This window comes from Helianthus annuus, chromosome 4, assembly GCF_002127325.2.
Source record: "Helianthus annuus cultivar XRQ/B chromosome 4, HanXRQr2.0-SUNRISE, whole genome shotgun sequence".
Taxonomy (NCBI): Eukaryota; Viridiplantae; Streptophyta; class Magnoliopsida; order Asterales; family Asteraceae; genus Helianthus; species Helianthus annuus.
The window spans coordinates 57,716,233-57,732,350 of record NC_035436.2 but is presented as its reverse complement, the minus strand read 5'-3'; positions in this window follow the sequence as shown (position 1 = coordinate 57,732,350).

The following is a 16,118-nucleotide window of genomic DNA, read 5'->3' as shown; positions in this document are numbered from 1 at the left end:
CATTGCGTTTTACAAATAAGACATTTATGTGTGTTTTCTGGCCATTGCGTTTTACAAATAAGTCATTTCTTTGTGTTTTTGGTGCATTGCGTTTTAGAAAAATGTCATTTTTTAGGTTTTTTTTCATTGCGTTTTACGTAACTGGTAGTTTTTCTATTGCATTTTACGCAACTGGGTTTTAAATTTTTTTTTTTTAAATATAGCAATAGTATACTCGTTTTAAAGATAAAAAAACGCTCGTTTTTTTGGTGCAATTTTTATAAAAAAATAATGTCGTATGAAAGAGTTATTAACGTTTAAAAAATGGGGGGGGGGAATTGGAGGAGAGAGAAACTATTGGCTTGGATTGACTAGAATGCCCTTGAACAAACTCACGCGCCTCTTTTCTTCCTTTCAATTTCCCTGATTTAATCTTAGCCCTTGATTAACTTAATGGATGGTCAAGATCACTTCCTATCCTTCCTAGCTAAATAAACTTCCTATTATATCTCCACCCTACACAAATTTACGTTACTGAATAAGGTACACATAGAATATGAAGCTCATAACTTGTACAATAATATACGTACTATTTTTAAGATGGCTTGATTGACATTAACAATTCACATGCATTTACTAGATAAGATATATACTTATATATATTAGGACAGGATTTAGAGAAAACGCCTAAAAGTGTGAAAACAGTGAAAACACCCATCATCCGTTGGATCAAAACAATCTATGGAGTAGAATGGTGTGGTGCCGTTTTCGTAAATAACATCAACTTTATTATTTGGACGTGCTTCATTAAGGGTAAAAGGGTCTTTTTACTGCTCTAATTCAAAACCCCAAACTAATGAGCAAAACGCCATTCAAAATTCCCGCCTTAACCTACATTCCATACACATCAGTCACTTCCAGATTAAACGACTAAAACGTCATTAATACAAAACGTCAAACCTTAATGATAAAACGCGTTGTAGATTTAACAGATAGATGGAACAAACAGTAACTGAAAGTTAATTATTAACATTTATTACAAAAAATTCTCTCCTAAACTACACGCCAAAAACATCATTATATAAACGATGTTACCATCGCTTCCATCATCACTTCCATTGATCATACTAAAAACGCCATCTTTAACCAAAACACCAAATTAAAAAAAAAAAACTCTGAAAGGAAGAAAAATGGCAACCATCGTTTCATGGATATACACCCTCAGAATCCGAAGATTCGTGATCCGTTTTGACAACAGAAGAAGAGTGTTTGTTAAAACAATCAAAGCCATATTGAACATGGAAGAAGAAGTACCAAGGGGTATCCTAGCACTTGACGTCCCTCTTGATAACCACTATGATAGAACACATACGATTATAAGAAGATTAACCAGGAAATTTGGACCAAACAAGGCAAATGCAAAAATGGACCCAGTGATCAGATCATGACGTTTTGATGAAGACACTGACATGGTCACTGTTATATGTGACAACGGGGAACAGGAAGACTACATGCTTGGAAACATCATGACCAAGCAGGGTCTTGGGTTCATGGAGGACTTACACAACGCAACATGTTTGAACACAGACATGAACATAAAATTGGCGTTGTTGTAGGACATGTTCAAATGGAGGCTTCAAAATCTTCAAGAATAAGAAGCCAATGAAAGTGAAAGTGATGACTTGGATGAGAAACTGGAAGAAGAATCCGAAGAAAAAGATGAGGGGAGTGATGGATACTTCTCAAACAAAGTCTCTTCCGACGAGGAGTTTTAATTTGTTTTCTTTTCTTTTTTTTTCTTTTGTGTAATTTTTTATGTCTTTGTTATGTACTTTTCAAATAATAAAATACTATATTTCTCTCATTAGTTAAAAACGCCAAAATGCCACAGACGACAGACACCAAAAGTTAATTAGTGTATTTTATCATCTTTATCTACAAAACGACATTAAATACAAAACGCCAAACTTCAAAGATGGGACGTGTTACAACATTAACAGATAAAGCTGAACAAACAGTAACTGAAACGACAGATACTTAATTACTAACATTTATTATAATAAAATCCCGCCTAAACTACGCGCCAAAAACATCTTATATAAACAAACGTCTCAAGATAAAAAAGTTAAAACAACCACATATGGCAAACGTCGATTCGTGGAGATTCAATATTGTTCTCCATGAAGTTTCATTGAATGGAATCTTAGGTGAGGGGATAACTCAATAAGATTTTGCTGAATGAGATGGACAAATCTTCAAGAAAAAGAGACTGATGACAGTGATACTCACATCAAAAAAATATAATTACTATTGTTTTTAGCGCCAAAAACATATAGACCTAATCTACCTCGCGCCAAAAACATATAGACCTAATCTACCTCGCGCCAAAAAAGGTCATTATATAAGTAGAACAGGTAAACAAACTTAACACGCCACAAATTGTCTAAACACGCCACAAATTGTCTAAAACGCCATACAGCTTAAAAAAATGGTTCATGTTATTGCATGGAGGTTTGATAGGTCAGAGAGACGTTTCGTCCTAAAGTTCCCTGACAGGAGAAGGGTGAAGGTCAAGACCATCAAGGCCATACTTACTATGGATGAGGCCGTTCAAAGGGATATTCTAGCCCTTGGGGTTCCAACGGCCAACAATTGTGAAAGGACTCAAACGGTAATAAGAAGATTAAAGAGAAAATTTTCAGCAGATAATGATGACGATATTGATCTACCAATAGTTACCAGTTGGAGTTTGGATGAACAATCAAGGACGGTGAAAGTGACTTACCAACACGGGGTGGATTATTCATTGACGATGGACGAAGTGCTGAACACAGATATACTATACCTTCTTGAACAACTCTGTGATTTAGCACCTTCAAACGATGCAACATCCCGGGTTGTGATGATATTTAAATATAGGATGCGAGAAAGGCTGAACCAGATTATGGCGTTATACGCCAATGACCTAGATGATGATGATGAGTCTGAAGAAAGTGATGACCAAAGCGATGGGTACATCTCTGATGTAATACCATCTACAGAAGACTATTAGTTTAGTTTGATTTCGTCTTAGTTGTAATGTTTTGAATTATTAATGAATTATAATGAATTTAGGAACGGCATGAATGCCAAGATGTTTGCCTTTTATAAGATATAAGTGACTAATTCAACTGGACAGATCTACAAAAATGCCAAAAAAATGTAATGTTTGAATTATTAAAGGTATATAATGAATTTGGGAACGACATGAACGCCAAGATGTTTGAATTACTAATCGATTATAATTAATTTGGGAACGCCATAAACGCCAAGATATTTACTTTGTAACACAAAAATGATTAATTCACAGAGCAGATCTAAAAAATCAATAAAACGCCAGGGAGTTATTGTTTCTAACTACACGCCAAAAAAATCCTACACGCCACAAATGACAACGGTGTGTGACAGAATCATTGGAAAAGAGGATAAAAGGACAAAAAAGCCTCCCCGCCTTGATTATATCGCGCGCCACGTGTTCGACCAAGATCCGTTTTCACAATTCCAACTGTTTTCTCCTGATCCCGTTTCTATATATATCTTATATTTATTGATATATGGTGGTGTGACCAACATATATTTTTTATCAAACCATTTTTATTGTATTTAAGTATTATAACTTATAAACTAGAGGCAAAAATTTATAAAGTATTAACAAATTAATTGAAGTGTGTTTAGGTTTCGCAAGATGTGAGCTCATTCTCGGTTATTGACAATAGGCTTATGCCAAACTCAGGTGCCAATAGACTAAGAGATTTTGTAAAAAAAAAAAAAGATTGTTTCAAAATTTTTTACATACATGAAATACCATTTGTATGAGGGTTATTGGATTTTAACACTCCCAACTATTGGATATTGCCGCTGGCACTCTCAACTATCACTTTGACTCCCACCACTCCCAACTTAACACTTTGTGTGTTGTGTCACTCCACAGGTGAACATTTCTTAGTGTTTGACTTGTGTTATTGGTGATATCAGGCTAACACTTTGTAAATTACTAATGATTGCAGGTGAATCTGCTCCTAAAAGACAAAAGGGGAGCCAAAATCCACTCAACCGGAGTGACACAACCCACAAAGTGTTAAGTTGGGAGTGGTGGGAGTTAAAGTGATAGTTGGGAGTGGCAGCGGCCGATACCCAATAGTTAGGAATGATAAAATTGTCACACCACAACCGATGGCGGAAACATCGGAGTGAGACGAAATAGATTGCTCATTACACATAACAGTAAAATTTGCGTACTATAAGAATTCGATTACAACATGGGAAGGAAAATACAATTACAACAACTTGAAATAAAAGAATTACATTACAATAAGTATACAAAATTTAAAATGAGTATCTAGGCATCCTACTATGTTCCATGCATCACCAACATCATCATTAAACCTGCAACATGTTTTAAAAGCGTAGTTCAATACAAACGTATTGGCGAGTATACAAGTTTGTGTACTAGCATAATATTATAAAATGATAATGAACAATCCACATGGCAAACTTAGTTATCAAGATTAACGTATAAACTGGCATGTGAACAAACAAGTCAATCCAAAGATTAACGCAAGTATAAAGAATGATTAACTTAGCATGACCTCTCGTTCATGGGTGGTGCGTTACTCATATAGTGCTATACATGTTAAGGGAGGCTTGATCGAAGTTAATGACAAGTTCATCACATAAGAATCACCCAGAAAACACGAATCAAGCATAACAAATAGTAAGCATGCATTGGATTGTTTATTTGTATAATTGCATAAGAATATGAGTGCTAAGTGTGTTTTGTATAAATAAACATGTTACACCCAAAAGTGTGAAAACGGTAAAATGGGTCAAGTATACTCACAAAATTGCTAAGTCTTCCGATTATCCAAGTGTTGACGAGTGAATGAGATTAGGAGGTTGAATGTATTCGGATTGGAGTTCAAGGAATGTTTATATTCGGCATTAGGAATTTAAGGTACACAAAGTATGTATGTAAGAAAGTAATCATCTAGACTTAGTACTCGTTTTTGACACTATAAAACCCGAATGGGTTAGAATGATTTCATGGGTTTAAATACCCATTAGAATCGTAACGAGAAACTAAGAATTTAGATGATGTAACTTAGTACCATGACAAATAATCACTTGATTATCATCAAGGGTTCGGTCATTATATTATATATATGTTCTATATATTCTATATGGTATATTATATAAGTTTAGTCCAACAAGTATTACAAGAATCTCATACAAGTCATGCAAGGAGGTAGGAGGATAATCTTCCATTTTAAAACCTCTTTGTATATTCACCAATGCACAAGTTGTCATAAGACAACAAGGATGGTCATGAATGAACTAGAAATGAATTATACACACTATACTAAGGGGAAATCATCAAGTGAGGTGTGGATTGAAAGTAGGATAGCTAAAGTTTTCCAAGTAATCACACTACACAAGCTCAAGCTTGTTCAACACTTGTGGGTTGAAAACACTTCCAAAACAGAATAGAGGAGTAAAACACCTCTTAATTTGTATATAACAACCTTACTTTTAAGCACACTAATCAGAGACTTGATTAGTGGCATAAGGACATAGGTTTGTTGAAGAAAAACACAAGTTTAAAGTATGTTTTATAAAGATTTATTCAAAATAGAAAGTTCTTACACTTTTAACCTCAATGTGGTGAAGTTCCATCTTTGGTTTTCCATGGAAAACCTATGGAACTACTCCTAGAGGTGTTCCAAGTGTTAAGAAACAAGAAGAAATGAAGAAGATGGAAGATAAGTGAGTTTAAGCTCACTTTTATAAATTGTCTTGAATCTGACTTTTGCTACTGATTTAGAGTGATTTGAGAGTGAGAATGAAGTGTTTGTAAAGTGGGAGAAGTGTGGAAATGAGTTGTGTTATATAGGAGGTGATTAGGGTTAAGTTAGGTGATTAATAAATGTGAATACACAACAACTAACACACTTTTGCCCAATCCCGGAGCTAGCAACCACATTCTGACGGATTGAAGGTCTAGCGCGACGCGACGGGTAGGGGGAGTTACTGTCGCGCGAGACGGCATGGTCTCCGGAAATGAGTTTCATTTTTTTTGTCAAGATTAGCCCCTTATGTTTGTTTATGTTAAGTTTTATTGTATTTCAAGTATAAAAGCATAGTGTAAGGGTGTATTATGTAAATTAGACATATGAATAAGTATAACCAAGTGGGATTAAGCATACGTATCGTGAACAAGTGTCGTAAGCGTATAAATATGAGTGATAAGCGTATAAATCGTGCGCGTATGATACGAAATTGTAAGTTTATCGCATGTTTCCAAGAACTACGAAATAGTTATCGAAGTGTAGCGAATCAAGACGAGTAAGTATAAAAGGCATAAGTAAAGGTATAATTCGTATAAAATAGGAGTGTTATTACGATTGAAGTCTCGGTTTGCAAGGTTATAAAACGAAATACGATTACCAAAGAAGCAAGGTTTCCAAGAATAGATTTACCAAGCAAGCTTTCTAATTCAGGTAAGTTACGAAAAAGCGGAGCGTTACAAAAATCCAATAAGCCTTTGTATGAGTATGAGAGGAAAAAAACTGTTGGTCCATGCATTCAAGCCCAGAAGAACAGATGATAAGGAAAGCCAAAACTGGTTCAGAACAGTTGATCATCATAAGCAGAGCTTGTTCAAGACTTTCCCCTTGACAGTGGTTTTCTAGCATCTGATAGACTCCAAGCACTGATCATCTCAACAACTGTTAGCCAAAGATCTGATAAAGAATAAAGACTGAAGCTCTATCTACTGATGTCTCCCAAGCACTGTTGAAGACCAAAGCACTGCTCATTCAAGGACTGATCACCCTATGAAGAAAGCACTGATGCTCAACATCAGTGCTTAGACTACAACAGTGGAAAGTTGAATCAGTGGTTTATGTAATCAGTGTCTATTGTAATCAGTGTTTATATGTAACAGTGTTTAGAGTTTGTTAGGAGGTTAGATGTCACTTTTATGGTGATGTCAGCAAAGATGCTCAGTGGTTTCGTGATGCGTGTAGAGTGTGTTATATTTTTATTAGTAATTTAAGCCCATTTTACACATTAGTCAAGTTTTAAATTTATAAAACACAATATTCTACTAACACTAAACACACATATGGGCAAGTGCACCCATCGTGAGCGTAGTATAGCGTTGGTAAGATACCGAGGTCGTCCAAGGACATAAGAGCTTTTAATACCGGTTTATCCTCAACGTCTAATCAAATCAAAATTTTTAGAAAAGGTTTTAAACATGAAAAATAAAACTAAAATGCTGAAAATAAAAATAAAATAAAAACAGACAGACAAGATGAATCACTTGGATCCGACTCGCCTTTAATGTAACCTTTGATGATTTCCGCACTTTTGCACTTTTTACGAGATTATCTTAGTTATAGTGGCCCCTATTTTGCAGGTGACATTACCCTCAACCCAGTGGTTTGAGTCAGCAAGGATACAATCCCAAAGGGTCAGAATATTGAAAGATAATTAATTAAGTTATTAATGCGTAAAGTGGTAGGCCCCTCTTTTGAAGGCGACGTTACCCTTGGCTAAGTGGTTTGAGTCAGCAGGGATACAATACCAAGTAGTCGGGTTAATGTATTAATAGTAGTTTACATATGAGGGGATCAAGCCATTCGCACCCCCGCCATCCAATACCAGTGGGTATTGAAGGAGGTCCCAGTAAGCTTGACCCAGGTCCTTGCAGGATCTATACACTGAACAAGGCAAGAACCTTACTAAACCATTCCCTTAACCCTCGACGAGGTAGCCAACATATCTCTATATAGACCGTAAAGATATGAATGGTGAAAATCTTTTACTTTATATAGACAGTAAAGTAATGCCAAGACACCACAGACAAATGATAAAGAAGTTTCACCTTCAACGTAAGAAACTAGTTATTAAAGTCATTAATACAAAACCAAATAAAAAGTGCGAAAAGAGTAAAAATCAAAAGTATTACATTAAATGCTTGTCTTCACCAAGTGATGTAAGAGACTTAGCCAAACATGGCCTTTGATTGACAAGAACTCTTTCTATCAATCTTGGATCCCGAGACTACTACACACACTCTAAGGTGGATGATGGATGATGGTGGTTGATGTGGGTGTTGTAGTGGTGGTGGAGTAGTGGTGAAGTGGGAGAGAGGTGGTTTGCCAAGGGATGCCTTTGAAATGAACCAAGCACCCCTATTTATAGCCTGAACAGAAGCTCGGCCACGGCCCCGTGGCCATCATCTTTCTCTTTCTTCATTAATTGCAATTGTCTGCATTAGGATCCACACGGCCCCGTGTTCGCTGGGAACGACCCCGTATGCAGAATCGTATATGTACTATCAAGATTTGCAAGATTCTGCGAACCTTAATGTTGAACACGCCCTGTGCTGAGCTGGGCACGCCCCCGTGCTGGGAATAGAAGCTTCTATAGCTTTGTCATTTTCTGCAAACACCTGACCACACCCCCCCCCCCCCCCCCGTGTCCGCTGGGCACGGGCCATGGTCAGCCTCCTGTTTCTTGTTTTTGCTTGGGGAGATGCTGTCGAGTGGTCGGGCATGCCACGTTTATTCCTTTTCTTTGTATATATGTTAGTTTTTGCTGCATATTTGTTCCTTTTGTTCATTTAAGCTCATTTGGTCCTGAAAATACAAAAGGAAGACAAAAGCACACTTTTTCCAACATTAGTACTAAAAAGGGTTAGTTTTATGCCTCATTTGATGTAATTTATATGTTGCATTTTACACACATCATTTCGTCTATACTATAAATAGAACAGTACTCTGTACTGTTCCAGTAGCTCTTTCTTCACAAGTCATCTTGTACGAACAAATCACTGAGCTCAGGCTGAGGGGGAGTCTAGTGCATGCATGCACAAGTTTAATCTTGTAATAGATACAATCATTTGACTTAATGAAATCATGTTTGCTTAAAGCTATTCTTCCATGATTGTGTGATTAAAGTTTATTTCCATTTCCGGTGCACTTCAATTCTCTGTTTCATCTTTCAATTCTAATTAAACCACACAATCTAAGAAACTCAGATCCTAACAATTGGTATCAGATCTAGGACAGTCAAAATTCGATCTAACAATCAATTTGACGTAAAAGTTCAGCTCAAATTTATTGATACTCAAAATTGTTCGTATCAATTGATAAAAACAGAGTAAAAAGGTAATCATGTACAAAGTTGAGTATTCTAAAAATTTTTGTAAAAATCAACCAAGATGGCATCACAATCACACGACCCTCACAACACAGGGACTCTTTTCAAACCACCGATGCTTGTCAGATCCGAGTACAACATCTGGCAACGTCGGATGGATCATGTCCTTGCACAACAAAATACCGGTTGTTGGAAGTCAGTCCTCTATGGACCACATGTTCCACAGGTGCCTAGTACTGAAGATCCCAAAGGCTTTGTGCCTAAAATGTAACACCTCGTAAAATCACGTCCAATGATGTATTGACACGTGTAATAAACCCTAATAAAGTCAAACAGTGAAATTTAGGGACTAATTTTTCGAAAAATCGAAAACTTTGATTTTGAAAGGACTGGAAGTGTTAGCATATCTAAAATAAGTTTCTAAATAACCTCTCACGATGGCGATGTTCCCAAATGTGCCACTTGATGATAAAGTGTAGCCGTTTGCGTAATTAATTGAAAGTTTGCGCAATGAAGGGTTAAAAGCGTCAACATGTTAATTCTTACCTCTGAGTGACCTTTTAACCAACCGGGAGCTTCATGATATTTAATTATACTCTCGGAAATGCCAAGTAATGGCCAACTAAGGTTTTTATGCCTATAAGTAAAGTTACGCGCAACTTTGCAAGTTAGAGGGACTAAAAGTGTCAATATGTTTAATTATACCTCTGAATGACCTTTTGGCGGACCCGAAGCATCGTGATGTTTAATAATGCTTTCAAGAATGCCTAATATGGATTAGATGAGGCTTCAATGCAATTAAATGATGAGATGCGCAAGTTTGCGCAATAGAGGGGCCTAAAGCGTCAACTTTTGAATCTACGCCATTCGGTGACCATTTAAGCAAGCGGGAGTGTAGTAATATTTGAATATATGCTTGAGAATGATTATGGGCCATGGAAGGCTTAGATATCATTAATCGGCAATTCATGCTATTTTGCGCAATTAAGGGACTGATTGCGTCAAACTGCAAAAGGAGGTCGAATCGTATGATAACGGACCTTCCGGAATATGTTCATAAGTTAAACATACCATATTTATCCTTTATGTAGCTTAGGTTTAGGATTAAAGGTGTTTAGTGCGCAAAAATAAACTTTTATGTCATGCAGGGACTAAAAGTGTCAAAAAGGGCACAAGTTTGCACTTTTGCGCATATCTCGCATTCTGAATATCCCCGGACACCCAAAAATTTATGTAAGCACTAAAATATTTTATTTTAGTGATCTCCTTGATAAAATTCCATTCGTCGCATCGTTTGAATCGTTTTTAGCGTCCGTCCGCGTTTCGTCGTAATTAGCCGAACAACGGGACCGTACGACCAAACGAACCGACATCCGGCATATTTTTGAGCATGTTTCATGTTCCCTATGCTTAGGCATCATTGTAGAGCCTTAAAAATGGTTTAACGGGCCTTAATCGTGCCAGAAATGACTTCTAGAAGTGCAGGGGCCAAAACTGTCAAGTTTTGAAAGTATGCACATGCAAAGCCAGGTCCTTACGGACCGTATACAGGACCTTACGGTCCGTATACCCTTGCCAGCAACCAGAAAATGTAAAAACCAGCCTTGGTTTTGTTCTTTCTCACAATTCTTGATTCTATGGGCTAAATTAGGGACACCCATGGTTTTCTAAAACAATGGGCATACTTGTAGGGCTGAGATTTGATCACGGTATACGAGAAACGATCCTAACGGTTCTCAAAAACCTATAAATACCTCACCCCACTTCTCTCATAACCCACACTTGATCCTTGAATTCTCTAAGTTGGAGACTTTGCTCTTCATACCTGAGAATATAGGATCAAACTTCCTTGCTTGGACCCTTCGTAAGTCCCCTTTCGTGCCTAGTTTAATTATTTAGCGGTTATAGCCGTAAGGTCAAGCGTTTCGATAAACGCTTTGACTTTTAAACGGCTAAGCCATGGTTTGCAACGAACATGGCTACGTGACCGTAATTAGGTAGGTAATCAACCCTCAAAAGGGCGCCTCCTAATTACCACGTTTACTTAGTTTAATTGTCGGGTCAAATGTAAGTCAAACGGGTTATTTCTAAATGAAATGCATAACTATTAAATTAAAGTCATAAAATCAGTTTTGCCACTTTAATAACTTGGTAAATATTAGTTGAACATGTCTAAGCATGTTCAATCCGACAATTCTAAGTATAGGCTCGGTTCGGAGCCGAAAGTCGCGAAAGTTGACTTTTGCTTTGACTTTCAGTTCTGACCCGAATTAGACTTATTTAGATATGCCTTAGGATTCCTTTAGGATCATGTTATAGGTTAGTATAACCCTCTGAGGTGATACAACCTGAATCCTTAGTTATCCTATTCATTTGCAAGTTTCCGTTATATGCCGAATTGTTGACCATTATGCCCTTTTGACCTTAAAACGATATTTTTGGAAATATGAGAGGATAGAAACCTTCACTACTGAATTATAAACTTGTCCATAAAATTTGACATCAGTTTGAGGTCTAGATTAGGAGTTATGCTCAATAGCGTAATTAGAAGCTTCTTTAGTAATTAAATAGCGTAAATTGCATATAGCCTATCTAAACCCAAATTTTTATACAAAACTTTGTACCTAATGTATTAAAATAATATTTTGGGATTTTTAGAAATTTTATTTAATTTTAGGCTGAGCATAACTTAGTGTTCTAAGCTTAATTCGGCTAATGCCGGTTTTGCCTTTTTTGGGCTATAAAATGAGTTTTATATATCCGATTGACCCCAAACCTTTTTCTACTGATCTAATATGTTAAATAAATTATTTTGAGCCTTCCGGAATTTTAAAAATATCAGCTTTCTATATAAAATCCGGAAATGGCTCCAAATCGCCTTTTTTAGCGTTTTTGACGCATAAGTATGTGCTAGAACCTATTTAAGCATATGAGGTTGAAACCTACTGATGTATTCAGTAAAACTTTATATTTTAAACAGTAGGAGAATATCTTAAGATCAGAATTCCAATATTGACCTTTTAAGCATATGTGAAATTACCAAAACGCCCCTACGGAGTCTAGGAGGATTAAGATTGATAAATTTCACATAAGGACTTATACCCTACTGTTATAACTTGGTAAAATGAGTAGGTTTACTGATTTAATCAGATTTGTAACTCAGGTTATTATTTAAACCCTTTTACACCCTTTAAAATGACTAAAATGCCCTTATGAGGCATAAATTGGGTTTAAAACCATTTTGGGCATAATGGAAGGTATCCTTCTGATATCACAACATATTTAAGGCATATCAACTTAGGAAACTTGTATTTGACTCTTATGGTTACTCGTTACGCTTCGGATCGGCGTAGGTAACTAGTTTACCCATTATAGCCGAAACGGGTCAAACCATATCATTTCGGTCTCAAAATCCAGAATGTGATTAAGTTACCCATATTAAACAAGTATGCAAGCTTGTTGGGTCAAAACCACATTCTAAGACGGTCTTCGCCTTATCGTGCGTTTAAACCATAATCTTCATTTAAGAACTAACCGGTCTAGGCTTAGGCCAAATTAAAAGACCCGTTAGGATTCTAATAGGTTATTAAAAACCTTCGTTCCAGATTTAGGAGCCCAGTAAAAGCTATCTGTACTTGCTTGGTGGTATACGGCTGGGATTAAATTTATATTTAGCTCAGGTAAATACTTTTAACTTATTTTCCCTTATACGGGCTTGGGGGTACGGTATATAAAATACCGCTTGGTCGGGCAATTGACCCCAACTCATTAGTAGTTGGGTACTATCAATGTGACCCGTTTGAAAAATTGGTTTTGTTTGTTTTTACGCCTTTGGGAGTTTAATGACCATGTCCCGGATATCCTTGGCATCATTTTTGGCCACGACCTTGACACCCGGGTGTAGGCGTACACCCGGTATTATGTCCATATTATTAAGGTATAAACGTTGGCTTCCCGCCGCGGACTTATACTGAGTGGTGTGTCAATTAACCTTAAACCCGACACGACTCGGGCGACTGAACGCATAACGAACATGTAATTCTTTTACAAGTTTAACTTTGATTAATTATTCCCAAGTTATAAAATGTTTTGTGCCTTGTGCATTTAAATCAATTTTCTAAATGTTTTCAAAATGAGTCAGTTAAATTGTATTTACCAGTGAAAACTGACGTATTTTCCCAAAAAGACTAAGTGCAGGTACTACGCGTAATAGGCTGGTTTCTCCTAGCATCATATAGAAGTCTCGCAAGCTTAGATGCCTGAAGTCTGTTGAACAATGTTTCATTTATTTTTGATCCGCCTGTGGATCCTTTACTTTCCGTTTGTAATACTTTGATATTACTTTATATCGGATTGTAATATATTCATCTTTTGCTTCCGCTGTGCATTTTAAATTGTGTTGTTTGACTATGATGATATCAACTACGTCACGATACTCCCCACCGGGCCCACCGGTGACACGTGGAAAATTGGGGTGTGACAGGTTGGTATCAGAGCCAACATTGAGTGAATTAAACACTAGCCTTTTGTGTTTAATCTCAATGACACAATAGCACATTCCTTAACCTTCTGAGTCTAGACTTAACATAGGAATACCCTCATCTCTATTCGGAGAATTTTTGTTTTCAATTCTATGTATTCTTGATATGTCGCCAAGCAAAGAAGCCGTAATGGAAATTCTCCCCATTAGAAGCCTAGGGAAGGCTGAGCTTCGTACTGCGACTAGGATTAACGTGCAACCAAGGAGAAAACATTCGGAAATAAGATGAAGAAGAAACTCCTATTGCTAAAGATCGTTTCCTTAGAAGTCCTTATAAGGACATATTTATCTTTCAGTCCCTTTGAGGACGACATTATTCCTTAGAAGTCCCGTTTAGGGCAACCATGTACCTGTATAAATTTTAATGGGATGGTTAGATTTAAAGTAACGTTTCTATTATAAGATCTACCATTACTATAAGATGGCAAAATCTAAAAAGGGGCAAGACCTAGCTCATGTGTCATTTAAGACAGGGCCAAGATGGTAGTTCCACAATTAGATTCAGATCCTTGATAACATCTCAATTTAGGATTGTTATGCGTTAAATATTAAAAGAATCTTAAAGGTAAAACCTAGCCTATATGTCACTACAGACATGGCCAAGATGGTAAAACCTATCTAAAAGATTCCAATCCATGTTACCATCTGTGAGTATGTTAACATTATTGGCAAACTATGAATCGTTAAAGTCACACAGGCCGTATGTTAACATTATTGGCAAACTGTGAATCGTTAAAGTCACACAGGCCGTATGTTAACATTTTTGGCAAATTGTGAATCGTTAAAGTCACACAGGCCGTATGTTAACATTTTTGGCAAATTGTGAATCGTTAAAGTCACACAGGCCATATGTTAACATTTATGACAAACTGTGAAGCGATAAAATCACATAGGTCATCATTTAATTGGGTTAATTTAAATTCCCTGTAATTATATAACCATCCCTTGAGGATGAAGTTCCTACGGGTAATAATTAAATGTCCTCTGGGACTAAAGACAGTGGTAGCCTACGACTCCCTGTCAATAAAAGGTGATGAACTATGGTTCAAACCTAAATACCTCGATTCTGTAAAATCCTGATTATAAATTAAACTTGTCTACGTGACTAGGCTTTTTGTGCCATAGTTATATTTTAAATAAATTTAGGATAATTATAATGAAAATCCTGAATAAAATAAATATCATTCCTTTCCTGCCAGTATTTATATTAAAAAGAGTCTCAAGGGTATAACCTAGCTTGAATGTCGTTAGGGACCTAGCTACGATGGTAAGACCTGTTTAAAGAGATTCAGATCCTTGTTAAACACCTGTAAACATGTTAACGCTCCTGACAATGGGTGATGCGATGAAATCACACTTGTCATCTTTATATTAGGAATTTTCTGAACCCCTTAATTAGCATAAATGGTCAATAGGAATCATGGCTAATAAACGTCGAACATGATGAATACATCGAAACATTCATTTGAAATGTATGCCTTCGAGCAAAGATGTATATATGAAAAAGATAGTTTTATTTCATAACTTCTTGTCAAACAAAGAACTATGAAATCTTCCGATCCAAAGGAATCATTGATTATGTTTTATAAATTTCCCTAGTGACAAGGCCTCTATGCCATCTAAAGTCCTTTGGAACAAGCCTTTGTGCTATATAAAATGTCAGTAAGACATCGACAGTTGTGACTGACGTTCCCTGTCTAATAAATATGAAGGATTACATTCCGTTTAAACGCCTAAGATGGTTTATTTAAAAACCTAGGCAAAACATAATCAAATAAATTTAATACTATCTATTGGCCCATATGGTTTATTTGCACCATGGCTGTTTGATCATCAAACTCGACAATTCCCTATATAATTAAGCCAATTATTACTACTTGGTTAGTAGCCTTCAAAGCTTCACAATGGTTGACCCCTCTGAAGCACGCAATCATCAAGTCGATCAGAATGATGATACAGAATTGAACTTAGCAGGCTCCGAATTGCAGGCTATGATAGATACAGCCATAAACGAAGCCGTGGACCGCGTATTAAAGGATCATAAGCGAAAGTGCAATAATACTCCAAATAAAGGTTGCAAAAAGGGTAAGGACCGGTTCAAACCAGTCCAAGCCAAGGGAGGCAAAACCCAAATGCAGTAACTGCAAAAAGCAACATTTTGGAAAATGCGCGATAGACCCACGTGATAAATTGTGTGGAATTTGCAAGACCTTGGATTGCAAGAAGTTGGAAGATGCAACCTGCTATGGTTGTAATGAGAAAGGGCACATCAAAACTAATTGCCCAACTAAAACCAAAAAGCCTGGAGTGGCTAAGAAGACCAAAGCTGGAAGTTCTCAAATGGATGCTCAAGAGGCTATTCAAGATGACAACGTCACAACAGGATTAGCCA